General features: G+C 46.0%; 1 protein-coding gene across 6 annotated transcripts in view; it reads right to left on the reverse strand.

Annotated features, from left to right (window-relative positions):
• Positions 1-17,603, reverse strand: part of SYTL3 (synaptotagmin like 3) — a 93,816-nt gene that overhangs the window by 40,973 nt on the left and 35,240 nt on the right. The gene's annotated exons all lie outside the window — the stretch shown is intronic.

The following is a 17,603-nucleotide window of genomic DNA, read 5'->3' on the forward strand; positions in this document are numbered from 1 at the left end:
TGCCGTGAGCTGTGGTGTAGGTTGCAGACGCGGCTCGGATCTTACGTTGCTGTGGCTCTGGTGTAGTCTGGCGGCTACAGCTCCAATTAGACCCCTAGCCTGGGAACCTCCATATGCCGCAGGTGTGGCCCTAGAAATGGCAAAAAGGCAAAAAAAAAAAAAAAAGAGAGAAGCCATACTTGCTAGAAATTATTGCTTTTATTAAAAGTTGATGCTGGATTTGGCGGGGGGGGGGGGGTGTTGGTTTTGTATTTTCTTTTGCCACACACGTAGCATAGGCAAATTCCCAGGCCAGGGATCGAATCTGAGCAGCAGCTGTCATCTGCACCACAGCTGCGGCAGCTCTGGATCCTTGACTCACTGGGCCGGGCCCGAGAATTGAACCCATGCTGCCACAGAGACAGTGCAGAATCCTAAACCCACTGCACTACAGCAGGAACTCCGGGATTAGATTTTTAAATCCTGGATAATTTGAAAAATAGTTTAATCTTCTAAGCGTGACTTTGTCCTTCGGAAATATTTCATAATGGAATGACTACATTCCTTTCAACATTTGTTATGGAGATTGAATTAATCTTTTAAAAAATGTAAGTAAGCTCCTTTTTTCTAGTTATAGAGGCTAATCATTTCCTAAAAGACACACTATCTGATCCAGTACACTTTTTGTCGCAAGAGAAGGGGATTTTAAGATGTATTAAGACCCACAACAGAGAGCTCCACAAGCCCGTAGTTCTGCGCCTGCCCAGCCCAGAGGCTGGACGGTGACTGTCCTGCTCGGTGAGTCCCTGAGAAGGCTCCACAACGCCAGATCCACCGCCGAGACGCACAGGACCAGCCATCCTAGGTCTGTGTGCTCCCCGCCTGGTGTGTTCAGAAGGTTTTAATCCATCCCAAAGACAATCCACTATGGTCTAGGGGACGGATGGTCCCCAGGGACCTCCCCTCAGAGTTCTGTGATAAGCTCTATGAGAAAAGAATCTGAAACAGAATGGATGTGTGTCTACGTCTAACTGAATCACTTTGCTGTACACCTGACACTAACACGACATTGTAAATCAACTCTACTTTAATAAATTTTTTTTAATGAAAAAAAAGAAGACTTAGGTACTTGTGTCATAGCCACACGATAGGGGGGAGGGCAGGCCCAGCAAGAAAATCAGGAATTACAGGGAGGCCTTGGGGTGGGGAGCAAACGGCTCTGATAAACCCCAAAACTTAAAGCCGGGAACAGCTTACCCCCAGCTGATGCTAAGCTGGACCCCCCCCCCGAAGTCTGGGATCCTAAACTGGGGGGGATCAGGGGGCACATGAACCCGGAAATCACTTCACATTTTGAGTACACCTGCCGGCATGCATTTTTCTGGAGTTCGCAATGGTGTTCACCAGATTCTCACAGGGGCCTGAGCACCGCGCTCCTGCCCCATGACGAAATAAGTCTTTGGAGTTCCCTCTGTGGCTCAAGGGTAATGAACCCGACTAGTATCCACAAGGATGTGGATTTGATCCCTGGCCTTGCTCAGTGAGTTAAGGATCCGGCGTTGCCATGAGCTGTGGTGTAGGTTGAAGATGTGGCTCAGATCTGGTGTTGCTGTGGCTGTGGTGTAGGCCGGCAGCTACAGCTCCAATCAGCCCCTAACTTAGGAACTTTCATGTGCCATGGGTGCAGCTCTAAAAAGAAAAAAAAAAAAAAAAAAAAAGTGAGAGAGGGAGAAAGAAGTCCTTAAGAACAAAAACGGCCTCACCCAAAGGTTAAGCACTAAACTAGTAGAACCAGCTTCTAACAGGTGAGATCCCACACCCGGAGGAGCCACAGGGCAGACAACAGGGAGGCCAGAGGCAAAAGGAGAGCCAGCCTGCTCGCTCATGGTGAAAACAGAGAAAAATCAAGAAAAGAGAAAGAAAAAAGGTCCAGCCTGTCCTGGGGGAAAACGCAGCCTCCAAGGGATGGGGAGGGGCGTTCCGAGCCCCCGTGTGGGTGGTGCTGTCACAGCTCAGGTGGCTTCCACCCCTGCCCACCGCCCTGCCTCTTCAGCCCCTCACGAGCTTGGCCCCCACCTGTGTGGCACCTGCCCAAGTTACAGCCCTTCCAATGTGCTGCTCTCACTCCACCCCCTAATGCCCTCCATAGCTCCCTATTGCCTGCACCTGAAGTCCAAGCCCCATTGGCATCCTGGGCCTCCAGCCCTGGGTCCACAGCTGCCCTGGCCCTTGAACTCCTGACCGCCCTACTCACCGTGGGCATTCTCCCCTTAATCCCACTCACCCACCCCACCTCTCCAGGCTAATCATCTGAGCATGCCCCCCACCCCCCCAACCCCTAGCTCACACCCGCCTCCTAAACCTCAGTTTAGTCTCCCGGGTCACATTTCTGAATCTGTCCCATTTCCTGAGCCCGGAGAGGCCAAGCCCACATGCAGCTCTCTGCTGCCCCCTGCTGGCTGCACTGGGCCCTGCCGCTCTACGGGGTCCACACCGCGTTTCTGTGAAGGCCAAGTGGCAACTATTTTATGCGCTGCACCTTCTCCGTCCCACACACTCGCCTTGCGCTGCGACAGCAACCACAGATGACGTTAAAGAGCGGGTGTGGCCGTTCTGATAGCACTTGGGACACTGAATTTGGATTTCCTGAATTTTTGTGTGTCACAAATATAATTCTTTTTTGACTTTTTGACTGCTGCCACATAGCACAGGGAACCGTGCCAATCCTTGTAATAGAAAATGATGGAGGATAATGTGAGAAAAAGAATATATATAGATATATATATCTATATATCTATATGTATGTATCATCGGGCACTTTGCTGCATAGCCGAAACTGACAGACCATTATAAATCAACTATAATAATTTTTAAAATCTTTAAAATTAAAAAATAAAATAAATAAAAATAGAAAAATGTAAGACCCATGCTTAGCTCAGAGGAAGTACAAAAACAGGCTCAGGGACAGGTTTGGCCCTGGTCCTTGCCACTCTCGGTATGGGCGGTGGCTCTCAGCAGGGCGCCAGCAGGGAGCTTTGAGCAATGCAGAATCCCAGGCCCAACTCCAGCCCTGGAGAGCAGGCCTCTAATCCTGAAGTCTGAGGAACGCCGTCCCTGTTTCTTGCCATTTTACTGCTTTTTCTCTTCTATTCCTCAGCCATTTCTTACCGAAGTTCTCTTAAAAAGCGCCAAATAGTTACTTATGTTAACATTTTTAAGAATTTGTGCAACAATGAGGAAACGCTGGTAGGAAATGTCCCCCCAGGTCTCCTGACAGGTGGGTTGCTGGCCCTTGGCTTTACCAAGAGCAGCTGTGGGTCGGGCCCTGGGATCCCAGGCTTCTGGGCCCACTCAGGAAGGTAGAGTCTGCTGGGGGCTGGGTGGCACACTGTGTATGCCTCATCACCAGGTGTCAACCCGACTTTATGAGTGGAAACCGCCGCTCGCGGGTATTGTGGAATGGGCCCAAAGTTACAAATGACAGAGGCTGGCATTCACACCACGCCTCGCCCCAGAGCCAGACACAAAGAAGTCAGGGCAGGCACCAGGGACGGTACCGTCTCTCTACATTTGCTGTGGTTCAGCCGGTTAAGGACCCCCTGACATTGTCTTTGTGCGCATGTGTGGGTCCGACCCCTGGCCTCACTCAGTGAGTTAAGCATCTGGTGGCTGTGGCGTAGGTTGCAGGGGCAGCTCCAATTTGACCCCTTGCCTGGGAACTTCCATGTGCCGCAGGTGTGAGAGAGAAAAGGAAAGAAACCAGGCCTGGCACAGTGGGTTAAAGGATCCAGTGTTGTCGTCCTGGCCCAGGGTGTAGCCATAAATTATTTTTTTAAACTGGGGAAGGGGGGGAACTACTTCACACTAACCAATAACCACATCCTGAAAATTCCTAATTCTTTCCGAATTTTATAAATTGTTGATATTTGGGAGTTTCCATTGTGGCTTAGTGGGTTAAGAATTCAACTAGGATCCATGGGGATGCAGGTTCAATCCCTGGCCTTGCTCAGTGGCTTAAGGATCCAGCATTGCCATGAGCTGCGGTGTAGGTCGCAGAGGACGCTTGGATCCCACGTTGCTGTGGCTGTGGTGTAGGCTGGCATGTATAGCTTCAATTTGACCTCTAGCCTGAAAACTTCCATGTGCCATAGATGCGGCCCTAAAAGACAATCAATCAATGAATAACTGTGTTTGTCATGTGCATCTTACCCTGCTTAAGAAACAAGGCCTGTGGACTTCTGCTTGTGGCATCCAGCCATGGGCCTCCGGGGCACAGGGCAGTACCCTCTAGACACTGCCTGGCTCAGTTCTCTGCGCTTCCACCCACCTCCAGAGCACGCCCGAGGTCCCATCCCCTGCTTGCAACTCACAGCCTTTCTGACTACAAAAGAAAGGTCTTCCAGCAGCAGCAGACAAAGCTGCCTTCAGGTGAGTTGCATCCCCCCAGAGAAGACAGGTTGAAGCCCCGCCCACAGGCAGCTGTGAACATGACCTTATTTGGACATAGAGGTTTTGCAGATCAAGTTCAGGTGAGGTCATTGGGGTGGGTCTCAACCCAATAGGACTGATGTCCTTATGAAAAGGGAAAACTTGGCCCCAGAAGCAGGCCTGCACAGAGGACAGATGTGTGCAGGTGGCAATGTGACAACAGAGGCAGAGCCTGGAGTCATGTGTCCACAAGCCAAGCAATGCCAAGGGCGGTCGGGAACTGACAGAGGCTGGAGAGGCAAGGAAGGTTTCTCCCCGAGGGACGGCAGAGGAGGCAGGGTCCCCCCGACAACTTGACTTTGAACTTCAGCCTCCAGCCCCACGAGACAACATATTTCTGCTGTTCGAAGCCACCTGATTCACAGGATTTTGTTACAGTAGCGGGAGAAAACTACAGCAGAGGTCCCTGGGATTTCGTCCCTACCTTCCTCTCCAGTGTCACCTTCTGCCACCCTTATTTGTCCCACTTGTAGGTCCTGCGGAAGCTGAGTTACTGCCCATTAGGCCTGTCCTCACAAGGCTGGTCTCTTCACGCCGCCGTGTACACTGGCTTATGATTCCCCTGACTGCGCTGTCATCGCTGGCACACACGTCTGTCTCCCCCACGAGACCGTGAACCCTTGGAAGACATGGGCCTGGTCTTATGCATCTCAGGGTCCCCCACACCCAGCAGAGGGCTTGCCGGGCAGAGGTGGTTATAATAAATATGACCACAATAGCAGCCACCCCTGTTAAAAATAAGCCTTAACCTCTTTGAAGCTGTACCGCCTCATATGGAAAAAGATCGTAGCTTTTTCACAACTTGGCTTCCTTGGAATTCCATCCACCCGTTCACAGTCATCACGTGTGACAGGCACATAGCATGCCTGTGACACACGCAGGCTCTTTACAGATCTAAGAATAAGGGGGACGCGGCCTCTGCTCACAGGCAAGGACCCGTGGTGCCGTAAGGATCCCCCGTGAACTGCAGGACAGAGCGGACACTTTTAGATCTAAACCAACCTACAGGAGTTCCGTTGCAACGCAGCAGAAACACATCTGACTAGGAACCACAAGGTTGCAGGTTTGATCCCCGGCCTCTCTCAGTGGGTTAAGGATCTAGCATTGCTGTGGCTGTGGTGTAGGCCGGCAGGTGTAGCTCCGATTAGACCCCTAGCCTGGGCACCTCCATATGCTACGAGTGCGGCCCTAAAAAGACCAAAAACAAACAACCAATGACCAAAAAAACCAACTTGCAACAGGCACAAGCAAGTCATTCTACGTCTATACATTACTGGGTATCCAGTCTACTTTTCTGTCTAAAAAAAATAAGGATAACTTAGCTCAGCTGTGCATAGAACATCCCATAGAACAGATGCCACTTGAGCCAGCCTCCTTGGCACGTTGGCCAAGCACACCAGCTGCTACCAGCCAGCGCCCTGGACAGCGGGTCCTGTTGCAGATGCCACGCCCTGCCAGCCCAACACCCAACACCTCTCTCTGGGGTGACGTGCTTCACGGAAGGAGGACCCAGGGCAGGCTCCCGGGAATGCCCCATGCAATTCGGTCACCAGCCACTTGTCACAAGTGGCTGAAGGGCTTCAGGTCCTGAATGGCATGACCAGTGTGGGTGAGCTGTCTTTTAAGACATGTCTGTTAACTTCCCCTCTAGGCTGTAAGACCACACAGCAGCCCTTCATGATGGCGTCACAGACACCCAGACCACCCCGTGGGACAGCCGTGGAGCTGACAGACAGGGCCATCAAGCGGAAAGGCGGCCCAGCCCACAGCCACCTCTCTGAGTGCCCATGGAGCATGATCAGCCTCCTGCGTAGGAAACCATACCTGGGATCCAAAGCAAAGGACCCCACACAGGGCCTCCCCGGGAACTATACACATGCGCCTCTTTCTCAAGATGCTTTTTCCACTCCCAATTATGAGGAGTTGGTCATAACATATGGATTTTGTTAGAACAACATATTTTGCTGCATCTTCCAGAAAGAGCAGCATGATAAACACCCAAATCTAGGCTGTTTATGATGTCAACAGCACCCCTCAGATGTGGGTCTCTTGTACAGTGCCCAACCTGCACGACTGTCCATGACAGTCCTGAGGTCAGCCCACACTAGAGCTGGAGTATCCCTCAAGCGCTCGAAAAAGGTAAATAAAACCAGAGTTTGGGGGTGGAGGGTGGGGGCGAGGGGGTTGGACAACTGCAATGTGTTTTAGGACTCTTAGCTTCCATAGGAAAGTAAAGGCCCCCAGGACAATAAAGTTGTCAACCAAGCTTTGGACTCGCTTATGCAAAGTAGAAAACCTCTCCAAAAATGTGACCCTAAAATCCTTCAGAATGTAGAGAATCATGATATCCTATCATAAATGGTTTCAGAGCTGGATTCCAGCAGCTTTCTGGTATATTTCAGTCCTTAGAGAAGTTTGAGCTTAGGTAGCACTGGGCCAAGACACTGTCCCAGGATGAAAGGAGATACAGTGCACGGCTGCGAATCAGCCGCCAACATCTTCCAGAAGAACAGAAATTAATAATAGATTTATAATCCCCTTGGCAGAAAGTGTGTCTCATCCAGTGTCCTTCTGCCACTAGACATTACTCACATGCCTAACTGCAAGAAAGAAAAATAATGTTTCCCTTTAATTAAGCTTCCTATAATCTATCAGCAGAAATTCTGGATGGTGTCTTTGTTAATAACAATTCTCAAGAGCTGGGCAGTAACTCTTCCACAAAAAGACACTTAGGTTGAAGGAAACTGGCCCAGCCTTGGTAAGAACCTGGGGCCAATCAGATTTAAACCGCTTTTCCACAGCCTTTCATTTTCTGTATAAGGTGAAGGTGAGTCTTCAGAATTCTCCATCCTAAAGATTATGGGTATTAACCCCTTATCAGATATGTGATTTCCAAACATTTTCTTCCCTTCTGTGGGCTGGCTTTTTACTCTGTTGATAGCATCCTTTGATGCACAAACATTTTCCATTTTGACAAAATCTACATTATTTTTCTTTTGTCACCTGTGACTTTGCTGTCATATCTAAGAAATCCTTGTCCTCTCAGATGTCAGACGAAGCTACAAAGCTAATCAAAACTCTGTGGTTTTGGCACACAAAAAAACAGACATATAGATCAATGGAACAGAATAGAGAGCCCAGAAATAAACCCACACAACTACAGTTAATTAATCTTCAACAAAGGAGGCAAGAATATACAATAGGGAAAGACAGTCTCTTTAGCAAGTGGTGTTGGGAAAGTTGGACAGCTGCCTCTAAATCAATGAAGTTAGAACACACCCTCTCCCCATACACAAAAATGAACTCAAAATGGCCTAAAAACATAAGACATGACATCATAAAACTCCTAGAACAAAACAAACATTCTGCTGTTGGCAAGACATCCTGACATAAAATCATACCAATGTTTTCTCGGCTCAGTCTTCCACGGCAAAGAAATAAAAGCAAGAATAAAAAAATGGGACCTAATCAAATTTATGACCTTTTACCCAGCAAAGGAAACCATACCTAAAAAGACAACCAACAGACTGGGCGAAAACATTTGCAGATGCAACAAACAAAAGCTTAATTTCCAAAACATACAAACAGTTCATAAACCTTAATATAAAAAAAATAATAACCCAATGAAAAAAATGGGCAGAAGACCTAAATAGACATTTCTCCAAAAGAGACATACTGGTGGCCAACAGGTATATTAGAGATGCTCAGTATCACTAATTATTGGAGAAATGCAAAACAAAACTACAGTGAGGTATCACTTCACACCAGTTAGAACGACCACCATCAAAAAAGTCTCCAAATAACAAATGCTGGAGGGGGTGTGGAGGAAAGGGAAGCTCTCCTCCACTGCTGGCGGGAATGTAGGTTGGGGAAGCCACTATGGGGAACAACATAGAGGTTCCTTAAAAAAAAAACCAAAAATGGATCATCATATGATCCAGCAATCCCACCCCTGGGTATGTATCTGGAAAACAAAAAACTCTCATTTAAAAAGATACACACACACCAATGTTCATAGTAGCACTCTTCACAATAGCCAAGACGTGGAAGCAACTTAATGTCCATCAACAGATGAATGGATAAAGAAGATGTGGAATGGAGAAACGATACAGTGGAATATTACTCAACCATAAAAAATAATGAAATAATGCCATTAGCAGTAACGTGGATAGACCTAGTGATTATCATACTAAGTGAGGTTAGAGAAAGATAAATATCATAGGTTATCACTTATATGTGGAATCTAAAAAAGATACAAATGAATTTATTTATAAAACAGGAACAGACTCAGACAGAGAAGACAAACAAGGTTACCAAAAGCAAGGGATTGGAGGAAGGAAAAACTAGGAGTTTGGGATTGACCAATACAAACTACAATACATAAAATAGATAAAATCCTACTGTACAGCATAGGAAATGATATTTAATATCTTATAATAAACTATAATGAAAAATAATCTGCAAAGACTACAGATAGATACATATTAAAATGGAATCACTTTGCTGTACACCTGATACTAACACAACATTGTAAATCAGCTACACTTCAATTAAAAAAAATTGTCAAAACCAGGGAGTTCCCGTCGTGGCGCAGTGGTTAACGAATCCGACTAGGAACCATGAGGTTGCGGGTTCGGTCCCTGCCCTTGCTCAGTGGGTTAAGGAGCCGGCGTTGCTGTGAGCTGTGGTGTAGGTTGCAGATGCGGCTCGGATCCCACATTGCTGTGGCTCTGGCGTAGGCCGGTGGCTACAGCTCCAATTAGACCCCTAGCCTGGGAACCTCCATATGCCACAGAGCGGCCCAAAGAAATAGCAAAAAGACAAAAAAAATAAAAATAAAAAATTTAAAAAATTGTCAAAACCAATGTCATCTTCCCCTCCGTGTTTTCTTTTAAGCGTTTTATAGCCTTAGGTCTTGTTTTCAGGTCTTTGATCTGTTTTGAGTTATTTTTTGTTTCTGGTGTTAGCTAGAGGTCCAACTTCATTCTTTCACATGTGGATATCCAGTTTTTCCAGCACCTTTATCTATTTATTTATTTGCTTTATAGGGCCACTCCTGCGACACATGGAAGTTCCCAGACTAGGGATCGAATAGGAGCTGCAGCTGCCAGCCTATACCACAGCCACAGCAACACCAGATCCAAGTCATGTGTGTGACCTACACTGCAGCTCACGGCAACACCAGATCCTTAACCCATAGAGCAAGGCCAGGGATCAAACCCACATTCTTATGGATACTAGTCAGGTTCATTACCCACTGAGCCACAATGGGAACTCCCTTCCAGCACCCTTTATTGAAAAGACTTTGAATGATATTGGCACCCTTGTCAAACATCACTTGACAGTACAACGCAGACACTATAGCCAATACTTTATGATGACTATAAATGCAGTACAACTTTTGAAAATCGTACATCTCTGTATCACACACCTGTAACTTTATAATATTTACATCAACTACACTTCAGTTTATTTTTTTTATTTTGTCTTTTTGCTCTTTCTTTGGGCCGCTCCCACGGCATATGGAGGTTCCCAGGCTAGGGGTTGAATCGAGCTGTAGCCACGGCCTACACCAGAGCCACAGCAACACGGGATCTGAGCCGTGTCTGCAACCTACACCACAGCTCATGGCAATGCCAGATTGTTAACCCACTGAGCAAGGGCAGGGATCGAACCCACAACCTTATGGTTCCTAGTTGGATTCGTTAACTGCTGCACCACGATGGGAACTCCAATGTTTTTTTTTTTTGTGGGTTTTTTTGTCTTTTTACACTTCAGTTTAAAAAACACTTGACTGTATGTGTAAGAGTCCCAGTCCCAGGCGCTCTGTTCTATTCCATTTGTGTGCATGTCTGTCCCTCGGCCAGTGCCTCACTCTTTGGATTATTGTGGCTTTGTAGTAAATTTTGAAACCAGAAAGTGTGAGTCTTCCAGCTTTCTTCTTCTTCTTCAAGAAACAAACAACCTGATTCAAATATGGGTAAAGGACTTGACTAGATCTTTCTCCAAAGAAGATACCCTAATGGCCCAATACGCAGACGAAAAGATATACCACCTCATTATTCATTAGGGAAATGCACATCCAAACCCAGGGATTCCGACACCATCCAAAACAGCATGGACGGTCCTTGAAAAATTAAAAACACAACTGCTACTACATGATCCTGCAAGCCCGCTTCTGGGTATATGTCCAAAGGAGATGCAATTACCACCTCGAAGAGACAGCTACACTCCCATGTTCACTGCAGCATAATTCACAATAACCAAGACATGGACTGACCTAGAGTGGCCATCAACAGATGGATGAATATGTGAAATGTGGTACATGTGTGTACTATAGATGTATATACATACATACATATATATATACGCGTGTGTGTGTGTGTATGAATGAAATGTTATTCAGGCACAGAAAGAAAGAAATCCTGATATTTCCAACAACACGGAAGGACCTCTGTGGCATTACGCTAAGTGACGTAAGTTAGAGAAAGACGAACACCTCACGATCTCACTGTACGTGGACTCTAGAACCGCTGACCTCATAGAAACAGTAGAATGGTGGCTGCCAGGGGCTGGAGGCGGGGGGAATGGGGACAAAGGTACCGACTATCAGTATAAGATGAGTAGGTCCTGGGATCAAGGTGTGGTCACCACCGTGAGTTGCAGTTAACGATACTGTACTATACGTTTGAATGTTGCTTTGAGCAGAGCATTAATGCTCTTACCCTGATAACAACAACAAAATGATCTTTAGGCGAAGGTGTGTTAACCAACCTTAATGTTGTAAACATCTTGCAACATACACGTGTCTCAAATCATCAAGAAAAAATCCACATGCAGAACTGAATCAGTGTCCGTCTTGCAGGTACCCAATAAATGCTGACTACCGAATAACTAAAACAAAAACCACAACAAAGATCCCACCTCACATCCATTATGTTAGGTTTTATTAAAAAACAGACAGACACGGAAAACAAGTGTTAGCATGGATATGGAGAATGTGGAGCCCTGTGCACTGTCAGTGGAACATAAAACAGGGCAGCCACGATGAAAAATCAGGATAGCAGGTCTTTGAATAGACAAACAAGGATTACCATTGGATTCAGCAATTCCAACGCTGGGTATTAATACAAAAGACGTGAAAGCGGAGACTTGAATAGATATGTGTACGTCCATGTTCCAGATGTATTATTGATAAAAAGCAAAAGGTAGAAGCAACTCAAATGTCCACTGACGGATGAAGAGATAAACAAAGGTGGGCTCTACATGCAACGGTCTACTGTTTGGTCCCAGGAAGGAATAAAGTTCTGATACATGCTGCAACATGGATAAACCCTGAAGACATGCTAAAGGAAATAAGACATAAAAGGACAAATACATCATGATTCCAGGGTTCCCACTGTGGCGCAGCAGAAACGAATCTGACTAGTATCCATGAGGACGCAGGTTCAATCCCTGGCCTCACTCAGTGGGTTGGGAATCCGGCGTTGCTGTGAGCTGTGGTGTGGCTCACAGATGAGGCTCGGATCCCGCGTTGCTGTGGCTGTGGTGTAGGCCGGCAGCTACGGCTCTGGTTGGACCCCTAGCCTGGGAACCTCCATATGCCACGAGTGTGGCCCTCAACAAAGAAAAAAAATCTGCTATGATTCCACTTATATGAGATACTTTGAGTAATCAATGTCAGAGACAGAAAATAGAAGAGTGGTTGTCAGAGGCTGCAAATTGGGGGAAGGGGGGCAGCCGGCGGGGAGGAGTTGTTGTTTAACGGGTACAAAGCTTCTGTTTTGCAAGATGAAAAAGGTCCAGAGACGGATGGTGGTAATGATTAAAGAACAATGAGAATGTGCTTAATGTTCCTGAACCGTACACTGAAGATAATAAATTCTATACTGTGTATATCTTGCAGTGGAAAAATGAATGCGATTTCAATTTAAAATGATTTCCTGTTTGCAGCAATATCTTCTTGGGTTTTTGTTTGTTTGGTTGGTTCATTGGTTGGCTGGTTTTGGTTTTTTTCAGCCATGCCTGTGGCATGTGGAAGTTTCAGGGCCAGGGATCCAACCCATGCCACAGCAGTGACCCAAACCGCTGCAGTGACAATGTCAGATCCTTAACCCAGTGAGCCACAGAGGAATTCCCAGAAATATCTTTTTGGATCCATCTGCTATAGTGATGAAAATAAAACCAAAAATAAACAAATGGGACCTAGTTAAACTGAAAAGCTTTTGCATAGCAAAGGAAACCATAAGCAAAGTGAAAAGACAACCCACAGAATTGGAAAAAATATTTGCAAATGAAGTGACCGGTGAGGGACTTATTTTCAAAATACACAAACAGCTCTTGCAGCTCAATATCAAAAAACAAACAATCCCATCAAAAAATAGTCTGAAGATCTAAACACATTTCTCCAAAGAAGACCTACAGATGGCCAAAAAGCACATGAAAAGATGCTCAACATGGCTAATTGCTAGAGAAATGCAAATCAAAACTACAGTGAGGTATCACCTTACACCAGTCAGAATGGCCATTATCAGAAAGCCTACAAACAATAAATGCTGGAGAGGGTGCTAGAGAAAAGGGAACCCTCCTACAGTGTTGATGGGAATGTAAATTGGTGCAGCCACTATGGATGTTCCTTAAAAAACTAAAAGTAGGGCTATCATATGATCCAGCACTCCCACTTCTGGGCATCTATCCAGAGAAAACCATTTGAAAAGATACATGCACCTCAATGTTCATTGCAGCATTATTTGTAATAGCCAAGACGTGGAAGCCACCTAAATGTCCATCAACAGAGGAATGGATAAAGATGATGTGGCACATACACATGATGTGAATAGTAGCCATAAAAAAGAATAAAATAATGCCATTTGCAGCAACATGGATGGACCTAGAGATTATCATTCTAAGTGAAGTTGGAGAAAGACAAATATCATACAATATTACTTATATGTAGAACCTGAAAAAACAATGACACAATGAACTTATTTACAAAACAGGAATGAAGACTTCTAAGACCAACTTATGGTTACCAAAGAGGAAGTGTGGCGTGGAGGGATAAATTAGGAGTTTGGGATCGATAGATACACACTACTATATATAAAAGAGAGTCAGAAAAGATCTGCTATCACAGCACAGGGAACTCTAATCAATATTCTGTAATAACCTACGTGGGTAAAGAATCTGAAAAACAATGCGTATGTGTGTACGTGTAACTGAATCACTTTGCGGTACACCTGAAATTAACACACTGTACATGAACTATACTCCAATATAAAATACACATTTTTTAGAATAATAAAATGATTTCTCGCTTAAATATTTATGTGTCTGGTCTTTTAAAAAATGCATTCATAAAAGAGATAATTTAACATTCGACTGTCAAAATATCCCTAGAGACTACCTGCATCGGTACTTTGGTCTAAACATATACACACATGATTTCTCCATTCAGAAATCCCAGTCATTTTTTGCACCTGGGTTTCCCATTCTGTTCATTTAAACAGGAAAAATGATGACGGATAGTGAAGCGGCCTTGATAGTTCAGGACCAAAGAAAGATGTGGGCTGCCGCAGAGGGCACAGCATCAGGGGGAGCTGGCCAAGCACAGAGGACGGCGGGAGAGGCGGCGACACAGAAGTGGTCCTGATGGGAAGGCTGGGGCTTGGAAAGCAGCAGTGAATATTGGAGAGAATTAGATAGACAGATAGGAATTTTACATCTATATGTTGAATTGTTAGATTCAAAGAAACTTGGACGGTCTAAACAATTTTTTTTTTTCATTTTGGGGCACATGGAGTTCCATGGAGGCATATGGTGTTCGATGGAGTTCCCAGGCCAGGGATCAGATCCGAGCTACAGGTGTGACCTAGGCCACAGCTGTGGCAACACCGGTTCCTTAACCCACTGTGCCAGGCTGGGGATCAAACCTGCCTCCCAGCGCTCCCAAGATGCCACTGATCGTGTTATACCACAGCAGGAACGCCAATGATTCATTTTTTGAGTAGCTGCTGTGGACAAAGCCAAAGGCATCGTGAAATCAAAGACGAATAAACTCAAGAAGCTGCCCCTGGGAGATTATAACCTAAAATGCTTGCGTGAAAACAAAAGGTTTGAAGGCCAAGGTCTTGCTTCACTGCGTGAGTCATAATCTGACTTGAGAGTTTCTGGACTAGCCAGTTTAAATGGACCAGTCTAAAAATCTGTCAGGGACTGGCAAGCCATCAACTGGGAAAATCACTTCATCTGGAAATCTCTTCACCACACCCTTTTGTGGGTGCCTATTTTGTGTTTTTTCTCCTAAGGAAAGTAGTGAGAAGAAAATATTCAGGAGTTCCCATCATGGCTCAGCGGTTAACGAACCCTACTAGTATCCAAGAGGATGCAGGTTCGATCCCTGGCCTCGAACATTGAGTTAAGGATCTGATGTTGTCATGAGCTACGGTGTAGGTCGCAGACGCAGCTTGGATGCTGCGTTGCTGTGACTGTGGTGTAGACTGGCAGCTATAGCTCCGATTTGACCCCTAGCCTGGGAACTTCCATGTGCCATGGGTGTGGCCCTAAGAAGACAAAGAGAAAAATATATATATTGAACTGAGAAAAACGCCATATTTTCTTTAAAATAAGACATACAAAAAATTTTATGCCTGGAAATAAACATGATTTCCGAGAGACATTCTCACGAGAGCAAGCACTATGCACCCCGTTGGTAACTTAGAGATGTCATTTAGGGGGCAGGAGGGCTTTACTGAGTCAAAAGGTAGAGAAGGGAAGAAGGCAGGGCTGTAATAGAGGCCACATCTCGGAGTTCCCGTTGTGGCGTGGTGGTTAACGAATCCGACTAGGAACCATGAGGTTGCGGGTTTGATCCCTGGCCTCGCTCAGTGGGTTAAGGATCTGGCGTTGCAGTGAGCTGTGGTGTAGGTCGCAGACGCGGCTCGGATCCCACATTTCTGTGGCTGTGGCTCTGGCATAGGCCGGTGGCTACAGCTCCAATTGGATCCCTAGCCTGGGAACCTCCAGGCCACGTCTTTACCAAGACCCACTTCTTTCAGTTCATGAGCCTGAGTGTTTCAGGCCCACACAGCCAGTCAGATGCCGTCACAACGGCCCCACCTCTAAGAAGACAACTCCGAAAAGTCATACAAAGAATTAAATCACAGCCACTCCTGGGAGGGGCAGAGCGAAGTTATTCCCTGCCCCAGACCCTGTATCATCCTGGTTAGTTACAGAGCAGATGCCCAAGACGGTTAGCAAAGACTGTGCTAACACACAGCCCTCCCCCGCGAGTTCCCCAATCACCAACAATAGGGTGAAAACCAAGTATATTGGTGGTGCATCACATCTGACCATTTTTAAACTTGAAAAGCAATAGTAAGAGGGAGGTCCTGTTGTGTTCAGTGGTTAACAAACCCGACCAGCAACCACAAGGACACAGGTTCCATCCCTGTCCTCACTCAGTGGGTTAACGATCCGGCGTGGCCATGAGCTGTGGTGTAGGTCGCAGATGCGGCTCGGATCTGGCGTTGCTGTGGCTGTGGTGTAGGCCGGCAGCTATGACTCTGATTTGACCCCCTAGCCTGGGAACCTCCATATGCCTCGAGTGGGGCCCTAAAAAGACAAAAAAAAAAAAAAAAAGTAAATCACATGCCCTCCCTAGGATCCAGGGAGGTGAGGCCGGGCAAGTGAGATACCGGTAGGGCTTAGGAACCAGAAGAGGGCACTATCTTTATATGCTTAGCAGACGTCAAAAGAGGAAGTTAAGATAGGTTTCAGTCTGTTTTCTAGTTATCAGTGATCTAGAAAAATTCCATCACAAGTGTTCATTGATCTGCTGTTTTACCAGTGCCTCTCAAGCTTAAAGAGCATAAAAAGAATTCCTTGGAAACTTAAATATATTTGGCCCCCGTGTCCACAGGTCCCACATCTGTATTCAACGAAACTTGGCAGAAAAAATTGTTTTTAATTCCAGAAAGGAAGTTCCCATGTAGCTCAGCAGGTTACGAACCTGATTAGTATTGATGAGGACGTGGGTTTGATCCCTGGCCTCACTCCGTGGGCTAAAGATCCGGCATTACCACAAGTTGCAGTAAAAGTTGCAGATGCGGCTCAGATCTGGTGGTGGTGTGGTTGTGGTGTAGGCCAGCAGCTGCAGCTCCAATTCCAGCCCTAGCCTGGGAACTGCCACATGCCACAGTGTGCCCTATAAAGAAAAAGGGAAAAAACCTCCAGAAAGTTCCAAAAAGCAAAACTTGAATTTGTTACACACTGGCAGCCATTTACGTAGAATGGACATTGTATTTACAACTATCTACATAGTATTTACAGGGTATCAGGTATTATAAGGAATCTAAAGGTATTTAAAGTATATGGGAGGATGCGTACAAGCTACAGGCAAACACTCTGCTGTTGCATGTAAAGGACTTGAGCATCCTCTGATTTGGGTACCCTGGGGTCCTGGAACCAAACTCCCCCAGACATGGAGGAAAGTCTGTTTGTACTCCTGGGCCCCACTTGGTCTCCCTGAATCCTGAACTTTGAATTTAATTTGAAAGAGTCCTCAGCTGATCCTGGAGCAGGGGCCTCAGAAGCCACAGTAAGACCCTCTGCACGAGATTGCCAAATGCCTGAGGGAGGTGCCAGTACCTAAACAGTGAGGGAGCTGCCTGAAGTTGTCCTGGATGCCCTTGAAAGTCTGTTTTTATTTTCTTCTTAGGGCCGCACCTGTGGCATATGGAAGTTCCCAGGCTAGGGGTCAAATCAGAGCTTCAGATGACAACCTACACCACAGCGAGTGGCAACGCCAGATCCTTAACCCACTGAGCAGGGCCAGGGATCCATCCTGCACCCTCATGGATACTAGTCAGGTTCACTACTGCTTCGCCACAACAACAACTCTGAAAATCTGTGCCTTTCGATCATTCTGATGCACCACAGACGAACTGCGACTCTGGCACATGAGGAATTAAGACTAAACTAAACATTAACTTACAAAAATCCTAGAGGAAAAAAAGCCAGTCTATAGTCAGAAAAAAAAAAAAAAAACTTCCAAGGAAAGCAGAATATTTAAAATACTTTTCATCTCATCTCCCTGCAAGATGGAGCATTGGGGCTCATTTTAAAAAATCGTTTTAAAG

Source organism: Sus scrofa, chromosome 1 (genome assembly GCF_000003025.6).
Source record: "Sus scrofa isolate TJ Tabasco breed Duroc chromosome 1, Sscrofa11.1, whole genome shotgun sequence".
Lineage (NCBI taxonomy): Eukaryota > Metazoa > Chordata > Mammalia > Artiodactyla > Suidae > Sus > Sus scrofa.